We start from the raw sequence: 6,729 nt of genomic DNA, 5'->3' as shown, positions 1-6,729 counted from the left end.
CTACAAGAACAACATTGAGGGGCTGGTGTGTGTCCAGAGAAAGGCAATGGAGCTGGTGAAGGGTCTGGAGCACAAGTCCTGTGAGGAGCAGCTGGGGACCTGGGCTTGTTTAGTGTGAAGAAAAGGAAACTCAGAGGGCACTTTATTGCTCTCTACAAGTACCTGAAGTGAGGTTGTAGTGAGGTGGGATTGGGCTCTTTCCTCTGGTAACAAGCAAAAGGACAAGAGGAAATGGAGTCAGGCTGTGCCAGGGGAGGTTTAGATTGGATATGAGGAAAAGCTGCTTCACTGAAAGGGTGGTCGGGCATTGGAACAGGCTGTCTGGGAAAGTGGTGTAGTCACCATCCCTAAAGATGTGTGGATGTGGCACTTAAGGATGTGGTTTAGTGGTGGACTTGATGGTCTTTGAGGTTTTTTCCAAGCTAAATGATTCTATCATTTTTCTAGGATTTTTAATCATATGACCTTGCTTTTTTGTTCTGGAGAGGGGTTGAGGTGGGGTGAGAAGACTTCCAAAGAAGCTATTAAATAAGGATATCAGATACTTAATGAGACTTCACTATATAGGCAAGATTTTTAACCAAATAGGAACAATCTCTTTCCTACAAGAGCATTTTTTTATCCCTTCATTCTGGTCTTTTAACTTCCTCAGTAAATATAAGTGGGTTTGTGCTGCCTATTCATAGACTTAAAATCTTTTTCAAAAGCCTGGATTAAATGTTATTTGATATTACTATAAAAGCTACTCAGTCAAACCTCTAATTCGAACACAGCTTTATTTTTATCTAAGTTTTAGAATTCCAATAGTGTCTCTCAAAATTTCAGTTTTGAGAATTCTGTATAGCAAACCTAAGCCAAATGACAACATGCATTCCTTATTACCAGACCAAATCATCCTATTGCCCTGAAGACTAAAATGACCATGTAATGTGCATGCAATAAGTATACCAGTGTAAACCATTCTGTAGTGCAGTTTTGCCCAGGGTATCATGGTCGCGCTGTTTAACTGGGGCTTATTTTCATGTTCTTCTGGTTTCAGTTGTGATTGCTGATGATGTTACTATCCCTACCTGCTTCTCTAGCTGCCTTCATGGGCGGTGGTTTTCTTTGTCTGTAGGTCTTTTATTTCAGCTCTTAGGAATCCAACGTAGTTTTAGAGATAGATGAGAGAGAATCTAGCATTAAATGCTGGAATAGGTGTGTGTTGGTTTTTGGTTCATGTTTTTGTTGGTTTTTTTTGCTGGTTTGTTTTGGTTTTTTGGTTGTTTTTTTTTTTTTTTTTAAGGAAGCCATCCCTCCTTCCAAATTTCTGCTTCTCTAACCAACACAGGCTTGTACACAGATGGCCTCAGACACTGAAAGCATTCAGTTGCATTGAAAATAAAGATCAACATGAGGAAATATGTTGTAAACTGCAGGAGTCTATGATGAAAAGCTTTTTAAAATATTTTTCAACTTAAGTAACTGTCTCGGGACAGAGTACATTTTCTTCTTAGCAACTGGTACAGTGCTGTGGTTTTTGGATTCAGTACGATAATAGTGTTGACAACACACGGATGACTTGGTTCTTACTCAGTAGTGCTTACCCTAAGCTGAGGGCTTGTCGATTTTCCATGCTCTGCCATGAGGAGCTGCACAAAAACGTGGGAGTATGGCCAGGACAGGTGATCCAAACTGGCCAAAGCGATATTCCATACCATAGAATGCCATGCCCAGTATTTAAACCAGAGGAGTTACCTGGAAGGGAGCTGATTGCTGCTCAATGATGGCACATTGTGTATCACTTTTTCTCTTGGATTTTATTTTTCTCTCTCCCCCTGTTATCATTATTATATTATTAGCTTTTTTGGTTTTTTTTTTTCAATTCTTAAGCTATTTTTATCTCAACCCACAAGGTTTACCTTTTGTTTCCAGTTCTCCTCCCTACCCTGATGGGGGTTGAGGGGAGTGACCTTACAACTGCATGGGATTTAATTTGTGGCTGGGATTAAACCACAACAATAACTGGTTTCATCTGCACTGGGATACTCAGGAGAATCTTGATATATGGTCCTTGAGACCCTTCCTAGCTTCTCTGCTTAAAGCATTTGTTCTGAAAGCTATGTACCTTCTGCTGCTCAACTCATCTCTAATGGATAACTTGATGTCTGACCTAACAACTTATTTAAATGCTTATTGGACTGGGTCTGGAGATCACTTTGTGAGCACAAAGGTAGGTACATCTTTGATTATTTCTCTGGCTAGTGATTGGATCCAAGGCTCTAATGGATAAACTCTGGAGTACCCAGTTACCAAAAGCTTCTTTTTCTGCAGCTGTACACCCTGCTTTATGCTACATACCTTGTTTCAGTGTGCAGAAGTGCTGGTGTCTGTATGTACCTAGCTCCATTTCCTGTTAGTTCAGTAGCAGAACCCACCCTGTGTTTGCCTAGTGGATGGTGAGTTGCAGCTCTTAAGGCATGAGCACAGTCACCTGCACCTTCTGTTCACTCTGCTCAGAGACTGAGAACCACTGGGCTCAACAGGGGCTGGTACATGTGTGAGGATATGAAGAGCAACAGGCAGGCATAAAGTGCTGGTACCTGGAGCTGACAGAGTTGCTTTGTTTTGGTGAGAGTGTTTGGTCCCCACATCTTGTTCTATTTTTCTCCTGATCTATCAACTGCTCTGCTGAGCTGGTTTGCATACACTGTCTGGTTTTGAGTGATGTTTGTTCACCAAATATTTTTATTTCTATAAAAGCATGACTGAGTTGTCTGGTCATCCTCGTTTATTCTCACAAGAGTTATCTTTAAAAAGTGATAAATCAAATAAAGTAATGCTTTTCATCTTTGGTTGCACAGAACCAGTGGTAGTGGATGCTCAGGTACCCTGGAGTGGCCGGATGGTGGAGACTTCTGTAATTGTTTGTTAATTTTTAAAGCAGAAAGTGGAGGAAATGAGATTTTTGGTGAAAGAGCTTCACTTATTGCACTGCAGGAAAGAACAGGTCCATGCAAACCAAACAAGCAGTGGTATTGGTGTGGTGCTTTTCTGTATGCTCAATGACATGATCTTGTGAGAGCTTGCACTAACTGTGAAAGATATTGTTAGTATTAAATTTGGGTGAAAAGTGCATGGTCAAACATCTTCAATCATAAGAGATCAAACTAGCATGATTAAATCCTTTTAGATCCTCATTTTTTGCAGTTTTAAATATCTTGAAGTATTTATTAGGAAAAGAGAATGCAGCTCTATCTTTATGAAAAAAATTCTGTTTTTCTTTGCCCTAGTTTAACAAAGCACTGAAGCACAGACTTGAATCCTTTGGGAATTACTTAAGGGCTCAGAGCCGTAAATCCCATTATTGAGGATGTAGGAGTAGATTAGATAACCACAAGAGGTCATAGCTGCTTCACAGATACAAGAGAGGAGGTCATATTTGAAAATCTTTTCTGTTTACAGGAAAGCTGCCAAAAAAAGAAGGTTGTTCTTAGTTCATGGGGAAAAAATGAGCTTGACATGTGAATTTCCATGTGAAATGCATGTGAAAGTAGGCATGACACAAGAGAAAAGAACAGTTTGTTAAAGGGAAGAGAGTACAAATTCTGCTTTGTATTGGGCTATTTGTAGAAATTTTTCAATGGTTCTCAGCTTGCTGAAAAAAATCCTTTTGTAAATCCATCTATTCCATAAGATTAGCCAAGGAATTAACTTGATCCTGGGTATTTCAAATGGTATTTTCAAGACTGATTTGATATCTCATCTGGTTGTCATTACTTTCTGCATTCTAAAGCAGTTGGCTTCAGAAATCTAGTATGGGTAGCAAAAGGAGCCATTTTCACTGTCATTTCACTGTTAATAATTTTCTGTTGTTTCTATATCTTGTGGGTAATCACCCAAATAAAAGTTTCTTCTACTTTATTTGAAATCTGTTTGCAATACATATTTAAACTCCAAATGTGTAGTGGCAAAATACCAGAATCACTTTCTGACTAAATGAGCTCCTGCTAAGGTCAGATCATCCTTGTGGTCTTCAACATACTCAGGAGTGCTTGATTTCAGACTTCTGCATCATTGCATGTACCTGTGTCTGATTTATTAGCAACAGTAAAGTATTGCCAGTGGTTCACAGCAGCCAAAAGAGATAATGCAGCATTCTTGTTGATGTAGTACTGGCAGAAGAGGAGGAAGAAGAAGAAAATATAGAAAAAAAAAAGGAAGGAAATAAAAAGAAAGGAATCTCATTGATCCTGATGTTTTTGGAAAGGTATGTTGACATTTTCTGTGGTTGCCTGTGGCATCATCTGCAAGTGGTAGTTGAGTCTTCTGAATGGTGGATGCTCCCTCCTAAGCAAGGGGAGGACACTCCCTGACTTATTACCCACAAACCAGATACAAAGCAGCGACCTCTGATCCTCAGGTCTTCACTATCGAAACCCTTAGCTTCCCTCTTCCTTGTCCTTCAGAAACGGATAATCTTCCTCCCTGCTGAGGGGGAGGAGTGAACACAAACTTCCCACCCTGAAACGCCTGGCAGTTCCTGCATTTTCAGTGTGTCTGCCAGCAGTAATTGTTCTTCTTGTGGATGCAGACACCTAGGAAAATGTGCTTTTGTTTCTCTGCAGCTCTGTCACTAGAAAAGAGCTAGTAAAGGAGCTACATGTGCTACAGTTTTAACTCTCCTTGTGGATTCATACTGATGGTTGTTACCTACTTGGAAATACAGATGTGTTCTCATGTTTAGGACTTAAATTCAAAGAAGCAGATGCCTGGGAACCTGGTGTACAAAAGCAAATATTTTCCTAGAAGTGCAGAATCCTCTTGTTTAAGAGGTGCCAGTTCACATGCACAGCTCTGGTACCACAGAGCCATTACCACACCCATGTGCAGCACAGTTGATATCCCCAGTGCACTGACGGTAAAGCTGCAGTAGATATGGTGCTGTGCTGTATGTGATAGCAGGATTGTTGTGTTCCATTGGCTAATTACAGAGGGACCTCATCCCTGGTTCTAACAAAACTGTAGTATGTTGTTTCATATTATTGATTTCATTTTTTTTCTGTTTCTTTTTCCTTACTAGCCCATTTGCATGGAGCTGCCAGAGGAGCTGTGTCAGCTGGCAGACATGCAGAAACTGAGAAGGGAGAAAGTAACAGAAGACTACAGAATGAATGAGGATGGTCTTTTGATCCAACCAGCCGTGGAATTTAATAGAGGGAAACAATCCACAGGAGGATAGAAACTATAGAGATGATGGTAATTGCTTTTTTTGCAGGAAAAAAAAAAAAAAAGACAAAAAGACCCCACCACATCCTTCAACAATCAAGGATGTACTTTGTCAAAGCAGAGCTTGAAAATCAAATTCATGTGGTAAAATCTGTGGGATGACCTCAAGCAGACTGTATGAATTTAATTTCTGACACAGGTGATTTGATGAGCTTAGATTGGATGTTTGGAGACATCCAAGTGAAAAAAGAGGCTACTTCCCTTGCAGAGGTGTCAAACAAAGGCTCCTGACTTTACAGTGACAGGTAATTGCACATTCCACTGTTGAATGGAAATAACAATGGTCTGTCTTTTGAAGGAAATTCCTGCTGTGTCTGACTGTTCTTCTCTAGGTCTGTTTTTGAGATCCATTTTTTTCAAGAGCTATTTTTGATTTTAGAAGAGTGACTTTTATTTTTCTTGCACTGTTAACAGACCACTTTCTTAAACCGCATTAGTTCTTTTGCTACCTGTTGCAGGTATGTAAAACTCATTAGAGCAGCTTCCTGCTGGAAGTTGCAGACCATCACCACCACTGTTGTTCACCACACTGGCCCATCCAGCTCTGTGGATAAGGCTGTAACAACACTGTACTGTGTGGTGTGTGCAAAAAGCACTTTAGGAGGTACAGAGCAGTCCCTCCCCAGCAAAATAAAGTATTAGGGCAAAACTTCTGCTCTACCACAGGACAAAATTAATGTGGGCCGTGCCTCAGTCCCAGAACAAGTTTTGTGACGTATCAGTGAACACTGAATGTAGAATAGGGAAGAATGGAGAAGGTCAAAGGTCACTGTGCCAACCAGATTGCAGTCCAAGAACTATTTGGGCATCAGGATGCAAAGGTGGGAATAATAATGACACCAGCTTGGAAGGGATGTGACATCTGCATGTGAGTACATGCCACTACCTGTTTGAGTTGGTTTTCTTTGGATGTAAAGTGGTGTGACTAAAGTGGTGGTTTATGATGTATCTAAACATTTAAAAAATATTTTTAGGGGAAACGGTTTTCTGGTGTGTTGGGGTTTTTTTTTACCTCTCCCCACAAAGTACTAGATCGGCAGTATTTAAATAGGTTTTCATTTGAAACTGTAAGTCAGACTTGCTCAGTTGGCAGTGACAGAAAAACTGATGAGGTTTTCTTTGTCATTTAACTGAAGGAAGATTTTTCCAAGCAGTCAGGGTTATCACCGATCAGTGGGGTACAGTGTGGAGCATGCAGGCTCTTCTGTCAGAGACAGATCAAGAGCACTTAGGTTGTATTTCCACAACCAAAAACATTTGGGTCCATGCAGTCCTATTAGCAGACAGAAAATAGTGATATATCAGGTAAGGGAAAGAGGGAGGGAAGAGGAGCTGAGAGATGAAGGCATCAAGTCTGGGATATGGTATGGAATGTTTTTACAGGATACAAAGTAATTGCTGAGGCTACCCTTCTTGATAAGAGACTGAGCTGCTTTCTCAGCCTCTTGCAAGGACTTGATC

Source organism: Camarhynchus parvulus, chromosome 5, assembly GCF_901933205.1.
Source record: "Camarhynchus parvulus chromosome 5, STF_HiC, whole genome shotgun sequence".
NCBI lineage: Eukaryota > Metazoa > Chordata > Aves > Passeriformes > Thraupidae > Camarhynchus > Camarhynchus parvulus.
The sequence above is the reverse complement of the archived record's forward strand: the minus strand, read 5'-3'. Positions refer to the sequence as shown.